This window comes from Sander vitreus, chromosome 6 (assembly GCF_031162955.1).
Source record: "Sander vitreus isolate 19-12246 chromosome 6, sanVit1, whole genome shotgun sequence".
Taxonomy (NCBI): Eukaryota; Metazoa; Chordata; class Actinopteri; order Perciformes; family Percidae; genus Sander; species Sander vitreus.
In genome coordinates this window covers 26,342,877-26,359,994 of record NC_135860.1, presented here as the reverse complement: position 1 = coordinate 26,359,994, position 17,118 = coordinate 26,342,877, and the positions used below count along the sequence as shown (strand labels likewise).

At 41.4% G+C, this 17,118-nt stretch overlaps 1 pseudogene; it reads left to right on the top strand.

Annotated features, from left to right (window-relative positions):
- The first annotated feature begins 1,099 nt into the window (after positions 1-1,099).
- Positions 1,100-16,376, top strand: LOC144519051 (serine/threonine-protein kinase pim-1-like; annotated as a pseudogene).
- Positions 16,377-17,118: the final 742 nt, after the last annotated feature.

The following is a 17,118-nucleotide window of genomic DNA, read 5'->3' as shown; positions in this document are numbered from 1 at the left end:
TTCTTCATCTGTTCTGTGGAATTAAAGGCCTAAAATGCCCCCCAAAAAAATAAAAAATTTCCCACATTTTTATAAGCTTAAATACACTAAGGCTGTGTTACGACTGCAGACCAATCAGATTTGTTTCTCAAATCAGATCTTTAAGACAGACAGTACGCACTGTTACGACAGTATGCACTACGTTATTTGCAAGATCGGATTTTTGTGTCTAGACATCACCAACCTATCTTCTAGGCATCACTATAGCTACGCTGGTGACGCGGCTTTCCAACATGGATGCTTGAGAAATGGAGGTCCATTATATCTCCCTCCCAATCGTGCTGTCAAGTCGCGGTGCAGAACGGATTGTTGTTCTCCTCCATGTTGTCCTCCATAGCGCTATGCTAGTAGCAGCATCTGCTCAGCACCGCCGTCACTCTCGATTTGACGTTGTCGGTATGTGTCGCATTGCAAGTAACGTTAAAATGTTGTTGAGTAGCTTCTTTAGCGAGTGAATTTAAGTTGGGCTTTTATTGTGAAAGGTTAACCCGGACAGAGTAAAGCTGCGCTGCTGTTGACAATGTGGAAGTAAATAAAGGCACTTTGGTTCACGCTGGTATCGACTACAGAGCCTCTGTGTTTTTATTTTATTATCTGCATAAGTAAAGGCACAATTCATAACCCTCGACTACACAAGTAACACAAAAGACACTTTGAAATCCTATTTGAGCTGCCAGAGCTTCCGGACTGAGACAAATCTGTAGAAATCTGATTGGAATCACATTTTAAACCACCTCCAAATGTGGTTTAGATCTGATTTGCAAAAATTGCATTTCATTTGTTTTTTTGCTGTCTAGTCTTCCTAAAATCAATCTGGATATGCTAAAAAACGGATCTGGGCTGGCAGTCTGAACAAGGCCTACATTTAGACATCAAGATTAGCCTACCAGTCGTGGGAACTGATGAATTCTACCAGGAGGGACTTCATTTAAAAGTTAAATAAATGTATTAACATGGTGCACAATAATGTTAAATGTTAGCAGTCGATTAGACCCCATTGCGATTTCATCAGCGGGTAGAGATGCCATGAGCAGTACATGAATATCCCCCTGATGGAGTCATGACACAGGCGGTGGTGAAGGGATGGAGGGAAATGCCTGAAGATCTGGATGGAAGTGTCATCAAGTGGAACATCATTCTCCTCAGAGCTGCTGTACACTGGGCTTTTCTTCTTGGTTTGTTTCTTCTTAAGCTTTCCTTGTTCTTTGATGTTACTTTACTTTTCCCCCTTCTGTTTATTTTTGAGAGCTTTGAGGATGAGAGAAGTGAACCAGACATCTCAGATCTGTTAGTTGGTGACTTTGTCACAGTGAACCTTGCGACCAAATGTAAGAGCTACTAATACATTGGCTTGATTGACAAACATTGAGGGGCAACGAAATGGATGGAAGATTTCTCAGAAAAATCTGGGGGAGCACTGACAATGAGAAATCCACCTTTGCATTCAAGGACAATGACGAGGGATCTTTGCCACCCACGGAGTGATGTGCTGAAGAAGCTTCCTCAACCTCAAAAAGTTGAAGGAACTGCAAGGAGGTAGCAACAACTCATGTTACACTGTAACCTTAATGAATGGAACGTTGAATAGTCATTTTTGATTGTGCATTGGTCTTAAAGCTCTAACTGGTGGTTCACCAATGGCAAACATTGACACTATTCAGAAAATTAAACTTTATTTGGTTGGTTTTATGTTGTTAAGGTTAGCTTTATGAAAAGAAATAAGACTATTTGGGAAAGAAAAAAATATTAAATTACCCCCAGATGGTTGTTAAGCAACAGAAACCCTTTTTTATTTTTTTCCCCCAAAGTCATATTTTTATGGCCCTTTGTAATAGATGCATTCTTATAATTTCAATTTATAGGAGACATCCTGAAATAAGGGTAGATGCTTATATTTTACTTCTGTCTCATTTGTCCTGTCTGCTTTATTGCTTGCTTAGGTAAATTAGCTGAGGAAGATTGTTTGGTTTGTTGATTGGTGGATAAAGCAGTATGCTGCCAGTGATGACAAGCTGTTTTCAAGCATGTTGTTAGCTGATGTTGTTACCTGGTGATTATATATAGACAGAAGGGAATATATTGCTTTGAAGGGCTGTGTTGAGTGTGTGGGTGCAGGTAAAGCGAGGGGTGGTTCTGGGACCCTGAAACACACTGTTGAGCCTTCTTGGTGTCATGGGCCCAACTCAACCAATTATTGAGAAGGTACCCATAAAACAGGTCAGATGGTATGATTCATGCAAATGTAACCGGGTCCAATAGAGGGCTTAGCCAAAATTTAACAATTTAACACAGTCGACAACGCCACCTTGGGACTTTCACCCAAAGAGTTTAAATTTAATTTGATATCAGTTGGTACCAAACCGGAGACTCCCACTACACAGGCAAGCCCACATAAATGATCAGAGACGAGGTTGATTTGGGTAACTCAAAATGATTTATTATAAACCCAAAGACAATGTTCATTTGAACGTAACTGTAAAAATAAGTTAAAAACAGAACCAATGAAATAAAAGACAAAACAACCAAAAATACAAAACGCAGTAGGAGAGGAGAATTTCGTTAAAGTAAAGACTATTGAAGTGGAAACTATTGAAGTGGAAACTATGTAAGTGGTTGCAATGGTCATCATGGGTGGATCGTATAACAAAAGGCAAGGACTACAGATGAACGCAACATGCAAATAGCTAAATAAACCCAAATAACACATTAAAACCATGCAATGTTACTAGTAAAATGAGCCAGTTATACGTAACCACCTCTATGAATAACTCAGGCGACCACTAGGTTTCTAAAAACTCAGGCCAGATTAAAAATCACTAAACGTAATGCACAATATCCAAAAGAAATGAACTCTCCTCAATACAAACATAAAACCACATCGTAACAATAAACAAACAGGCAAAGGTTCCAGTACAGATAAGATAAAATTACTAAAACAGGTAAGCTAATTGAGTAAGTGTAAAACTCCGACTAGGCAAAACAGCAGAGGCGCTGTACACTGCACGGACAGAAAAAAACAAAGGTCAATGTCTGTCCCGGCATGGCAAAACACACAGTAAAAGTGACCAACAAAGCAAAAGTACCTTGGCTGTCTCCTCCAACGAACCCGCAAACCACTCAGAGCATTAATCTCGAACCACGGAACAGATAACAGCACACGAGGCAAACCAGGCAGCGACTACAGCAGAAAAAGGGGAAGTCAGCGCTTACCAGACAGCATTTATTTCCGTGTGCCTCACGTGATGTCTCACGTGACAGTGTACTTAACCTACCGGTTACACAAGGTATAGTTACTCGTAACGGTTGCTAAATAATGTTGGTTGCTAAAATATAATAATGGCCAGCAGACCTAGTGACGGGGCTTTTTTCCTGCATAGAGAAAGTTTTGACACCTCCCAAAAATGTTTCCAGCCAGCGCCAAAGGCAAAAACAAAAGTGCCGAAACATCTGATTCTCATCAGTCAGCCTCCATCTCATCCACAGCCGCTATATTTTACACATGTAGGTGGCACTGATAAGCCAGCTAAGCTGCATTGCTTTGACTGGACCTGAATGCTCCGCTGTAAGGCTAGTGTTAATGGGATCTCAGTTTTACAATACAGAGTAGGGCTGTACCGGACTCTCCCGTACCATCCTGCCCCGGGTACTGCGTTGCTGCCTGATGGCATCCATACACAAACACATGTTAGATGAATGCCCAGGCCCTTGGGTTCTCTAGCACGTTCTTTGTTGCACACGTCTTGCTTTACTTCCTGTCTTGTGTTTATCTCTCTGTGATTAGGCTCACAGCCGGGGGTGGTGAGAAAAAACTGAGGTAAAGTCGGACATTTTACAGTCGTTTCCAGCAGCCTTCAGGCTGAACAGGAAGTCACAGAAACGCTCACATCCTGTTAGGTCCGATTCCGATTTAATAAAATGTTATCAGACCCATATATCAGCTTGAATGGTCTCCAGTTGTTTTTATTATGACAGAGTAGCTGTCAAAATGATCTACAGCGATCTGTTGCTGATGTTAATAAACAGACTGTAGATGATCCGTAATCTGAACGGATTTAGTCTCTCTGACTTCTAAACATAACTATCAGCCATACTACATGTGTTCTGTACAGAATAAGCCTTCTGACAAATAGAAATTCAAATCCTTTCCATTCAAAATCAATAAAAAGTTTATATAAAACGTCATCATATTGAGTCGATTCTGATCCAATCAGATGTTAGATCAGCTGAGAACCAGGCGTTTCCCAGCATGCCCTGGGTCCGCCTGGGTCTTATGGCGCGTTCATGCCACCTCGGAATGACAGGGACCGCCCCCGTGATTATGTTGTTTTTCCGACTACCAGCGTTCACATGGTTAGGATGGTCGGGATGCGTGTTCTTCTTCTTCTGTTATATTGGCGTTTGGCATAACAACTTGTTGAATGACTGCCACCAACTGTTGGCCGTAGCCTAGAGCATCAGGTGTGTGAAAACCTGCTGAAAACATGGAGGCCACAATAATTTGCTGCGGTTTTCTTATGCGAGCATACAAACAGCACATCGTCAGGTGTTTGTGTTATCTGCAGGACAACGAACGGGAAAGGACATGGATAAGGTGTTGGTTTTTTTTTATACATAGGCCTATTTATGAATAATTTGAAACATGTTATGTCTGTGTATGTTTCTCAGCAGAGGCGTTTGTCCACAATAAATAAGTTTATTGTCATTGAAATATGTTCAGTGAACCAAATGAATGACACGTGAATGATGACGTTTTCCCTCGGAAAAACGTTTTTCCGATGTCCCTGAACGCACGGTCAAAGTCGGTGGAGAGCAACTGCGCTGCCTGCGTCACAAACCTGCGACCGCCTTGATCTCGTGAGGTCATCGTTGCCCATGTGTGCATGACGTCAGAGCACGTTGGGATCAAGTTGGACACAAATCTAACCAGCATGCATTGGGCAGGGATCGCCGGTGATCTGTTCTGCTCAGACCTGGCTTATCTCTAACGAGCCTATTGTCTTCTCTGCCCTGATGTGTTCCACCTGTTTATCAGCCCTCATGTCACCTGTCCCTCGTTTGTTCCCTCGTTACCTTGTGTATTTAGTCTGTGTGCTTTCTGTGTCTGGTGTTGGTTCATCGTCTTTTGTCAGTCTTTCGTGGTGCGTTCCGTCCTGTCTTATGCTGTATTTTCGTGCTACTGGATTTTTCCCGGAATTAAATTATTATTACTATCTGCTGCTCCTTCCTCGCCTTTTTGCACTTGGGTCCAAGCCTCACTAATCTGACAATTTGGAGTTATGATTAATAATTAAATTAATAAGTATAACCAAAATTACCATATCAATAACTAGCAGAAGTTAAAGGATTTTGCTGTGATATAATCACTACATACCAAGGCCTGTCATGAGCGATTGCTTAAATGAATAGTAAAAGTAAAGAATAAAAAGGAATGCTCATTCAACTTTGGCACTTTTCACTGTGTATTAATAACCAACTGTGCAAAATCATGCTCATCAGAAGATTACTTGACTCAGTAGATAATAGAGGTGCCCTTTAGACTTTAGTGACTGTGACTTTTCTTCTTGCGCCACCCTTAATACAGACTTCGATTCTTAGCCCCTTTTCTGGTTAGACTGCGAGAATAGTTTAAATGAATTGTGTTCGCCTTTGATTTGTGGTATGTAATGAACATTACAGCATTGAGAATGTCACTTGCATAGCTTTAGACTTACAGTCTTGTTATTGAAGTATCTATCATGCAAACCAATTATTTAATAGAACATACTATTCAACAATTAACACTAGACTAGATGTTTCCTTCTCCAGTTAAGTGGTAATCACTGCTACCTTTAGAACTATTTATAAACTGAAAGGCACTGTCTGATAAATAGGACTCCTTCTTAAGTAAGATCAACACACCTCTAATATTTCTGGTATTATCTCTCTGTGCTTTTATCTCAGCTTTCCTGGCAGCAGGCTTCAATGCAGGCCCCTCTCCCTCTTTCATAGCCCTTATATTTCCCCTGACTTCACAACATGCTCTTTGAGATGGCAGGGGAAGCTGTCAGCTTCAAAAACACCCAGTCCGACCTGAAAACTCTAAAGCATCCCTTTCATTCTACAGTGTCCCTGACCTCCTCTGCTCCAGCCTCCCCATCCCACCCATCATCATCACCACCACCACGCCCCCTGCTCCTGTCCCTCTCCTGTCGGAAAACATCATTCTTCTATTCTGTTTGTTCCTAATTAGAATCACGAGCCGTTTGTGAAGTTGAAAGTTAACGCACAGAAAATAACTTCATAACTATTTTTTTTGTTAAAATAAACCTGTCTAGAAATAATTGTGGATGCAGAGCGTGGGTACACCCCCTGCTTCCTCCTCAGACTCAATGTACAAAGTGGGGAGAAATGCAGGCTATAATACAAACAATAAATACATAATGAGGACAAGATGTTTGAAGTACCCTCTTCAGATCTGGGAGCTTACTTCGTAATGCATTCCTAGGTCTAGGTGTCTGCTGATGGTGTTGCTTCCCCTCTCTCTTTGCCGTACCTCATTTCTTCCCCCAGAGCTGTCAAATTTACTTCCAATTAACGTATATCTGTTCCAGTCCAACGACTCAACACAAGCACTGCTGCTGCCGCCACCGATGCTGCTCCCAGCACACAACTTCTCAAACTTTCTGCTGTTGCTATGGTGTCTGTCTTCTTCCTGTGAGAGCCTGATTGCCTGAATGTTGTTCAGCTCTCTGCTGGCAAATAAAGTCTGCTTCAATTCCAATATGGGAAAGGTAAACAGAGCAGATTCAAATATTCAGAGTTGCTCACATTGCTTAGTTTCATAAGTTTTTTCAATTGTGATTCAGCCACTGTGGAGGTACACATACCTACATTTATACACCAGTAACAGCCTTCCAATCAGGTGCATTTCAGTGGCCCAAGCAAGGTATCATATGTATGAGTAACTTATTCTCTCCCCAGTTAAAAGACCTAGTTAAAGTTAATTTGGATCCATTATTGAATAAAATCTCTTGTGATGTTAATAGATGGGTGACTCTCAATCTCTCAATAGCAGGGAAGGTCAATGTTATAAAGTAGGGCTAAGTGGATCCTAAGTGAAATACATAAGCACATAAGAAGTTGGGTCCAAATAGTTTAATGATAGCCAGACAGATTCAAGAGAATGGAGGAATGAAGGGGGACCGTCAATTCAAGAGTGGGCTTGTAAGAATTACTGGAATTGTTGGGTCTTTGTAAATCTAGACCTACTCTATCTGTAAAGTGTCTTGAGATAACTCTTGTTAGAATAGAACAGAATAGAATAAATCTTTAATGTCCACCACGGTGGAAATTTTTCTTTGGCTCACTAGACATACAAGACATAAACATACATACGACATCTCAGACATAGTAAGTGGAGTATAAAAAGATGAAATGAAAAAAAAAAAAAATATCAGGATATCAGGATAATATGATTTGATACTATAAATAAAATTGAACTGAATTGAATTGAATTGAGATGGCTAGGGTGGCGGCGTTTGAAAAGATGTTACAAACGGTTTGCCAGATTGGATGTCTACACGGGGAAATGGGGAAAGTACTTGAGCTTTCTGGAGGGCTCCTAAGATACATAGGTTTATTTGGTTTACAGTTTGTCTATTTTGTTATTGTTTTGTTGTATGGTGTTGTATGTTGTTGTCATCTTTTCTTGGTTTTTGTCTGGGTGGGTGGTGATGACGAGTGGTGGTGGGGGGCGGAATTGGAAGATGGAAATTAATGGAGACAAAGAGGCCAGCTCACAATCTGACGATTGCACACTGGCTAGCAGGATGCCCAGCAGGTATAATATATGATCAGTAAGACCTAGCATTGAGGCAAAGAAACAATGCACATTAAAATAGGCAACTTATGAAGGTTGGATGATATTCTGACATGCATAATAATTAGTATAACATGCAGGAAATGGCTGCAGGTTGAAACCATAGACTGTTAAAACTATGGAGAGATACTAACATTACACTGGCTTTAAATGTATAAACACTAAAACATGGGTTGTCAACTGCAAATTTTCCTATGTTCATTAAGTCACAAAGCAAGCAAATTTATTTTCTCAAAAATAGCCTTCGAAAACACATGTAGGTCATATTTTTTTAACATAAATACACATATTTACATGTGCAAAGTGCATTTCAAAGCACATTAATAAGAAACTGAGGAGGAACATAACAACTGCATGGACAAAAGTCACTAAAATAAATAAGGCCACAAAATTAGGTATTTAACTTCAATGCTATCTCTGCATTCAGAGAACATTAGTAAGAAACTGATGAGGAGCATGACAAATGTATGTATAAAAGTGAATAAAATATGAAAACTGCACTAAATATATATATATATATATATATATATATATAAATAAAGGCCCACAAAACAATGTTTTCACCTAACCTATCATTTCTGTCTCTTTTTATCCTTAATGTACAAAAATCCACATTTTAAATACTCTGGGTCATATTTGCGCTTTGCCACCTTGCACGCGAACATCAACACATACTTCAAGTGAACGTTAATCAAATGATGGTTTCCATGGCTACGGCGCTACACTGCTGCACGGCTCTGACCCAGTCCAAAATCAGATCTTAATTTATTAGTTAAATTTATTTATTGACTAGCTGTCTGCGACCCACCAGTTGATAATCACTGCACTAAAACATCCAAGTCTTATAACATTAGCTAACTTAGCTCACCTGAAGGCCCTCCTCCCTGCTATTGGGAGGAGGAGGGGGTCGGTAGCCAGGATAACCAACTCCAGCTTAGTCTTGCTTTGCCAGACCCTCCTCCACACGTGGCGGAGGAGGGTCTGGCTAGTCCACTCAGCATTCCGGGATGGGAGAAAAACATGCTCTGGTTTATTGGCATTTCTTTAAACCAATCACAATCATTTTGGGCGGTGCTGAGCTCCGCACGGAGCCATTGTAAAATAGCCTCTGTTTTGGTGGAACATGTGTACGTTCAAAAGTAGTTTTAGTCGTGCAACAGAAAACTCAGATTGGACAGATAGGCTAGCTAGCTGTCTCAATTTACCCTGCAGAGATCTGAGGAGTTGTTAAGTATAGTTCCATAAATCCACCGGAGTTTAAAATTCCAACACAAAGAAAGAGGAAGGAAACATACACTGGTGAAAAGGCATGCATCCGGCAGACCGGAGCAATCCCGGAAGTGGAACGTTGTGGATATACACTAACTCCAGCTTAACTAACATATTGCAACATGTTGCAAAAAACAGTGGCCTGCAACATTAAAATCTTCTTCTCTTCTGTGTTTCTGTCAGCTCCGTGCTGCCTTCACGGGAACGGGACATCAGAGTATCATCTTATATAAACTCCGTACTACAGCGTTATGGCTGGGATCGCTTCATTCCCCCCCTCCATTTTCACAACACTTAGCTCCATAGTGCCTCTTATTACTCTACGCAACATCAGCGGATTTCACTCGTACTCGTTCTCATAGGGAATGAATTGAAAATCGCTCAGCTCTGCCGTTTTTTCAGCTGTTTTAACTTCGGTGCAAGCCAGTTTAGCATACTCTCCCGTTACCTTCCTTGTCCGAGGCTTCTGTCTATGGCAAATTAACGTTAGCTAGTTAACGTGCTAATAATGCTCACAGACGTTAAAAAAAACAGAAAGAACTGGAGAGGGTCTGTTAGTACAATCAAACATACACTAAGCCACATTATGTGTAGGATATTTGCTTGAAAATTGTCTAAAAGGCTAAAACACAGCCGGGAGGTCAAGTGCAGTGACTCGGATTAGCTTAAACCGAACTGACGGGGACACCAAGCGAGCAGAGCTGCAGCCTAGGGCTAGCCTCATCTCACTACATGCACCTGTCAATCACTGTGACCACCCCCTTAATTATGCAGAACTTTAAACCTAAATATAACCTAATCTGATGAGTTATAAACTAAAGTAAATATATATATATATATATATATATATATATATATATATATATATATATATATATATATATAGAGAGAGAGAGAGAGAGAGAGAGACCAAGACCGTTACCCTTTGAACCAGGCTGTAAATATGTTTAATTCAGCTGAAAAGTTGGGCATTTTTAACAAGGGGGTCTATGTAAATTGACTCACTTTTGCAGTCAGCCTCAAGAGGCCAGAGAGTCTAACAAGACTCAAGCCCTCCTCTATACAAAATTATTAAAGTAATTTTGGGAATATGATGAAAATAAAAAGTTAAAAGTGCAATTATCCTTAGGATAATATATCTCCGAACAGAGGGTCCTCCCACTGAATACCTTATTTGGGCTGAAAAATGTGTGTCATGCCTCGGCTCTCCAATGGTTATCACAAAGCCCCAAATATTGCCACTGGTGGGTTAAAATTGGAGTCAATTGAAAACCCAATGCGTCACTACAGATGCCAAGGGTACCTTTGTCACAGCTCTGTTTAGGGTCTGTATAGCAACATGACATAAAAACAGCCAAGCAAGACAGATGGCATGCACACTGCTATAGACACAGAGAAAGAAGCAGAATCAAGCCAAAAAGGATTTGAAAATATACAGGGTGAATCTGGAAAACAGCTTGTTGTCTTAAAAAAAGGAGAATTGCACATGAACTTGAATTTGGAGCCTTTAAAACAAAAACATCTCTTTCTCTCTTTCAGTGCTCTGGGGAGAGACCAATTGGCATAGCTGGAAATTTTCATTTGGACTACAGAGAAATTTCAGTGTGTGTCCCGTGATGGTGCCAACATGTTGGATTTTGAGGACTGGTCAGAAAGATAATGTAACAGTCTAGACTGGGTTTCTATAAAAAGCTTGGAAGTTGTTTCTCTCTCAACTTAACAATGAATCTGATTTATCTGCTGGTCATGTCTCTCAGATATTCCACGCGAAATACCATACCGAGAGTGTCTCAGAAGCGGAGTATCTTGCTACCCGACTCGAAGATTTTATTGTCTCTGCAAGTACGTTACAGAACAATCGTGTGTTTATTAGCTAGTATCTACCTTCCACTCCAGGCACTCCTGTAATTTAACTCCATGCCTTCTCTGTGATGTATTCTGTTTTTCAGCCTCCAAGATGAAACTCTCGTTGTCCGTGGTGTTGTAGAGGAGACAAACGATATTGGGGGTCGTCTTTTAGTTAATTGTCCCGCTAGTCTTGCTGTTTCACTTCCTGCCCGGCTGTCCGAACGGCTCGCGTGAAAATAGACCTGGCGCGTATCTTTCGTGGAGCAGAGCGGAGAGCAGCTTCATGCACGCTTCAGGGACGTACCCTGGCGCGGCTGGTGGAATATCAAGCTTTGACTTGAATGGCAGCGATTGCTTGCGGCGCCTCCGGAACGCAGCGCAGATGCGCCCGGTGGAAGCACCTCAAGGTGTGTCTTCTATTGGTCAAACAATTCAGACATAATGTATGAGACTTAAACTAACTAGTTTTTTTCAAGCATACCTAGTACTGTGTCTCAAATCGCGCACTTCTGTACTTACACTAGCGTTTTTGAGTACATAGTGCGTTCACACTATATAAGCCACCTGTATGTTTATTTGGTTAATTTTGCAGTCGGTACTGTAACGTGCTAGCAAGCTAACCTTGGCTAACAGCGGCACAGTTTAACCACTGGCAAATAAGTTTTAACTTAACGTTAATGTGTTGTGGCATCCAGTTGGTGTTGTTTAATGTGTTAACAACAAGACGGGAAAAATATTGTAGACAGCTCGGACTGAGTTTTATGACCACCTTACACCAAACTATTGAGACGATGGAAGCGCGCACCAAATCTAGCAAGACTCTCATGAATTCATTCCGATATTGGAAATTTGTCTGCAACACTGTAATAGCTTATATAGTCGTTTGGTGTAAGGTTGGCATTAGTTAGGGTTAGGGAAAGATTGTGGGGTTACAATATATAAGTTTAGGTGACACACAGGACAAGAATGGAGCACGAACCCTGGTCACATGGGTGAAAGTCCTGTATTGTTTGACCTATCCACCACCCCATCCTTACATGGATTTTTGGTCTTACTATTTGGTAATACTATTCCCTACCACCTCTTCATACTGTGTCATGTTACAGTGACAACGGGTTGCATTAGCACAAAATATCAAAACTGACACAATCTTTTTCATAATTTAGCATATAAACAGGTAAAAAACTTCACATTTTAGCTCCACTACTTGTGAGTATGTTCCATCCAACAATTTATTACTGTGAGGTAATTTAAACATTACAACCTCCAGAGAATAGTGGCTGGTTTTAAAACCGTAAGTCTTATTTACCATTGCCAAATGAGCAGAATGAAATAAAGACAGTGTGTTTTAAATGAGCAGTTTTGTGGTATAGTGATAATTCCCAACCACGACAGTTTTTTCCTTGAAGATATACTCTTGGGAAACTGGGCCCTGATCAAAATCCCCAAAAAAATGAGGAAATCCTCCAGGAATGGCAGGAGATATTCTTTGTTTACAGTCATTTATTTGCTTTCAGAATACCATTACATGTGAGTGTGTCTAATAAATACTTCGGCTATCTGTAGTTTAAGATTTGCTCAGATTATAAATGGTGTTTTTTATTTCATCTGTCACTGCTGAGCTGGAGGAAGTTTATGAAGTCGGCAGATTATGTTCCCTAAATCATGACCATTTCATAATGACTATATACAGTAATACAAATGACAAATACTGCACTTGGAAGGAAGGAGGATGTATTATCAGGCAAATGGTTCACTGCTGGTAACTGTGGCTCTATGAGGACAAAGGATTCCAATCTCCTCTAAACTAATAAATCATTCATTTCAAATGCTTCATTTCATTATTCTCCTAATATTCCTTTTAGCACTCATCCTCTATCTCTGACAATAAAGAGGGGAAATGATTTGAATTAATCAATTAAAATTCCTAAATGATAAATTTGATTTTCCTTGCTTATCATAATTAAACACCCCCCTTGTCGATACTGTCCTGTGCTCACATTGTGCAAGTCATTTAGTGGCGTTTGGAATTATTATTGAACCTAAATTAATCTTGTGAGACTCCAGCGGATGGATCTGGCTTTGTATAATGTACGCTGAAGGCTTTAATTCAGTTTAATGTAAGTCTCCATCTTAAAAAGAACACAGGAGAGTTAAACAATGACGAAATGTTTAAATTTTCAATTGCTGTGAGCACCACAAACTACGTTCCATCCACCTCCATTAAAATTATTTCAGGAAGACTTCTAACAACTTCAATCACCACTCTCTCTTCCTAAAACTTTTCAGCTGTTTAGACGTATTCACTTTTCAGTAAACCAACCAGAATTGGCCACGAAATTCACGATCCAATCACAGCATTACACCCCTGCTCTAATCTCTTTCTCTTTCTGCTGCTGTCAGCTGTCATTTCCGGCAAAGCGTGCAACCCTGCTCCTCCCCTTCCACCTCTAGTCACCATCTCCCATGGCACCCTGGGTCTTATTCCAGCAGAACGCTCCGTCAACTCCTTTGGTCTGGTCTTCGGGCTCCTTCGCCGCCGCCACCAGTGTCTAGACTCCATCGGGGGGATATGTCTTGGCTTCTCTACCCCTTTAAAAATAATTTTATAACGATGGAGTCTAATCTCCAAATACTCTGTACTCTGTACTGTTCATATTATGCATATGTACAATACATCTTTGCATATCTGCAACAAAGTCTCTCCTGATTGAATTGGGGTGGAGAGACAGATATCTCCAAACCTGGACAAAAAAAACAAAAACTATCCACACGGATAAATACCACTATAGGACAGTGAGAAATATTGTTTTGGCAGGCATTTAAAAAAGAAACTTTGGACAGAACCAGGCTTACTGGTTCCCCCAGCCTCTTCTCCTTCCCCCAGAGTCTTTACGCTAACTTAGGCTAACCACAGCTAAACTCCAGCTCCGGCAGCAGAGCAGAGAAGATTAATATGTGCCATTTTGGAAGGCACCAAACTAATGTTATTTAGTTTGGAGGACTTATTATCCATGTTAGTGCCTGTGACTGTCAACAAGCTGATCTTCCTCTGGGTTTTTTTTCTCATGTAGAAAGCTGCAGTACATCTGTGGATGATGTGAGCAAATGAGGCGTTAAGAGGAAGGCTGTCGCCAATGGAGAAGGACCAACCAGGAAGATGAAAAGGAAATCAAAACCTGAAGGAGACCAAACTGGATTTGTCCGTTGCCGTCCTAACAGGTCAGTAGATAGTGATGAATGTAGGGTTTGGCTTTATGTTAGCATGATTTACATTAGGTGTAATATTACATAATTGGTAGTCCTCACAACTGTATTTAAACAAAATGTGTGTTTGTCTGTTTAGCTGAATTTAAGGCCAAATACCAAGAGCAGAATCAGCTGGGCGAAGGAGGATGCGGATCTGTGTTTGCCAGCTATCGCAGAGCAGATAATGTACCTGTAAGTGTTACACACACATTCTTGAACACACACTCACACACAGTATTGTCAGGAAGTGCTAACCAAAGTCCTGTTTGTCCACGTAGGTTGCCATCAAACACATACCAAAGGACAAGTCTTGTGCAAAGTAGTGGTGAGCAAAACCTACTGCTGTTGAAATCAACTGTATTCAGCACTGCACTCTGCACTTTATAGATGAATGATTCTATATTATTCTCTACAATGCTCCTCTCCCTCATCTTCCACTTTGTTGTGATGTGTCAGGACCAGAATGGGAAGCAGCTGTCCGCGGAGCACTAGCGGCGCCAGGATTTTGATTGTAGGTGGGCCTCCAGAAAACTGGATGGGCCAGTTAAAATAAGCCATCTCCGTTTCAGCGCTTTTCTTCGGCACTGAGGACAGCGAAGCCACACAGTAGCCTACCTGTGTGGCTCTTGTGTCACTGTCCTCAGCTCAGTGCTGAAGCGGACAAAGACATACACCTTGGCAGTAAGCCTAACTTCATTTATCTCTTTTGAACGTTCAATACACAAAAAGACTGAAACGGAATTATTACAGCCAGACACTAACGTTAACAGCCACTTTCCGACCGGAGGGATTTTTGCAGTTCCTAGAACATGAAATTCCTAGAGCCAACATCATTCATTTCATTGGATCACTTGCTGGTGACGATGCAACCTGTGGGCAGGCTTAAGAGTCCACACGTGGGGTAAAAGCCGCTGATTGGCTGAGAAGCTTTCACTCAAAGCTTTTCTCGGGCTGCTTATTGGATGAACTGCTAGAATGAAAATCACTCACTACTCACTATAGGCCTGGGTCAAAATGGGCGGGCCCGGACCTAAAATGGGTGGGCCCAATGGTAGCGCCGCGGGTGCCGCGGAGGTCGCTGTCATGTTATGTCATGTTAACTTGCGGCCGGAACAAGTGGATCAGTGGGGACATCTGCACCAGTGTCCCTACTGGACTCTTATGATTTGGACCAGGAGCTGATCCTGGTGCTGGAGAGATCATTTCCCTCCAAGGACCTACTTCGAGGACAATGGAGGTTCCCTACTGGAGGAGCAGGCCATGGTAAGCTACTAGAGGATCCTTGTAAGTGTGTGTGTGTGTGTGTGTGTGTGTGTGTGTGGGGGGCACTTGAAGGATTTTCTTTTTGCAATTTAGGGCTTATATTCCTAGGCCATCATTTCTATTGATTATGATAACATTGTACTCACAAATAAGTAATTGCTGTGATGGAGCAAGAAACAGGCTGTGTAGGCAAACATGTTGTAAACAGAGCCCCAGCCAAACAAAGAGAGAAACAAACGAAAATTATAACCCACTCCACTATATTTCAGTGCCTATAGGCTAAAGGCAGTTGCAGCCATGAGAAAATGTCATGAAACCCTCCTCTCCGATCCCTCATCTCTCTCCTTTTGTCTCTCAGATCATACTGACACAGCTTGTTGATGCAGCAATTGAACTTGAGAACCAATGCATCTTTCACGGAGACATCAAGGTGGAAGATATACTGATTGAGACTGGCTCAGATGTCCCTCGTGTGCATCTTATTGACTTTGGACTGAGCTGCTTCGCAAAGAAAGGATCCTTTCACCACAATTTCTACGGTAAGGAGTCTAGCTTCTACTCCTGCTCTTCACAAACTTACCCATCTATGATTCTTCCATTTAGACAAAGCTTATCCTTGCCTCATCCTCACCATCATATTTTTATGTCTGTGTATTGTAGGTACCCCCTTCTCACATTCCGTGCGAGTGGTACAGTCGTATCTACAGGCCCGGCCCCACCACAATGTGGCAGCTGGGAGTGGTCAGCATGTCAGCAGGCACAAATCTTAGTCGTAGTTAACATGTGATGGATCACTGTACCTGTCACCGTTATCTTTCTTCTTTTTCTCCAGACTGCCAGGATTTCTTGAGAATGTGTTTGACCATAGAGCCCCAGTGTTGCTGATGCTCTATTGGCCTTTGTTTTGCAAATCCTGTAGCACCCCCGGTCGTCCCAGGAGAGGGGATCTTCCCTTTTAATTGCCTTTCCAGAGGTTTCTTCCCATTTCTGCTAACCTCAGGATTTTGGGGAGTTTTTCCTCGTCTTCTTAGAGAGCTTGGGCCGGGTCAGGAACTGCTGCTAATATAGGCTGTGAGAGCCTATTTTTATCTTACTCATCTAATTGCCTTTTAAGTTAAACAATAAAAAAAAGAGTGACATAAACAAAACAAAAATGGATAAGACACAGGAAAACATAAAACAAAGGGATAACCTAAATAAAATCTTTTTAAGAGGTTAATATAGGTATATATATGTGGTCTCGATCCAGGATTCACAAGCAGCCAGAGGAAACCTGCCTCTGAGACAACGCTGTGTTAGGCCGGCTACAGTCTGGATGCGTGGCGTGAGCGTGTCAGCTGCGTGGCATGTCTGTTTTTATTTCGGCTCCCATGTTAACAGGTTAGAGCTTACACACTGCCTGCGTGACATGCACGTCTCAGGCGCGGCTTGAGCCGCGCCGAAAACGCACGCATGCTAGAAATAGGACCGATGCCTATTTTTCACGCGACAGGCAAGCGTGTTGGAAGTGTTTCCATTCAAAATAGAATAGGAAAAGATGTTTATATGTCATTTTGACACAAATACATTTAATAAATGACATTTTGATGTTT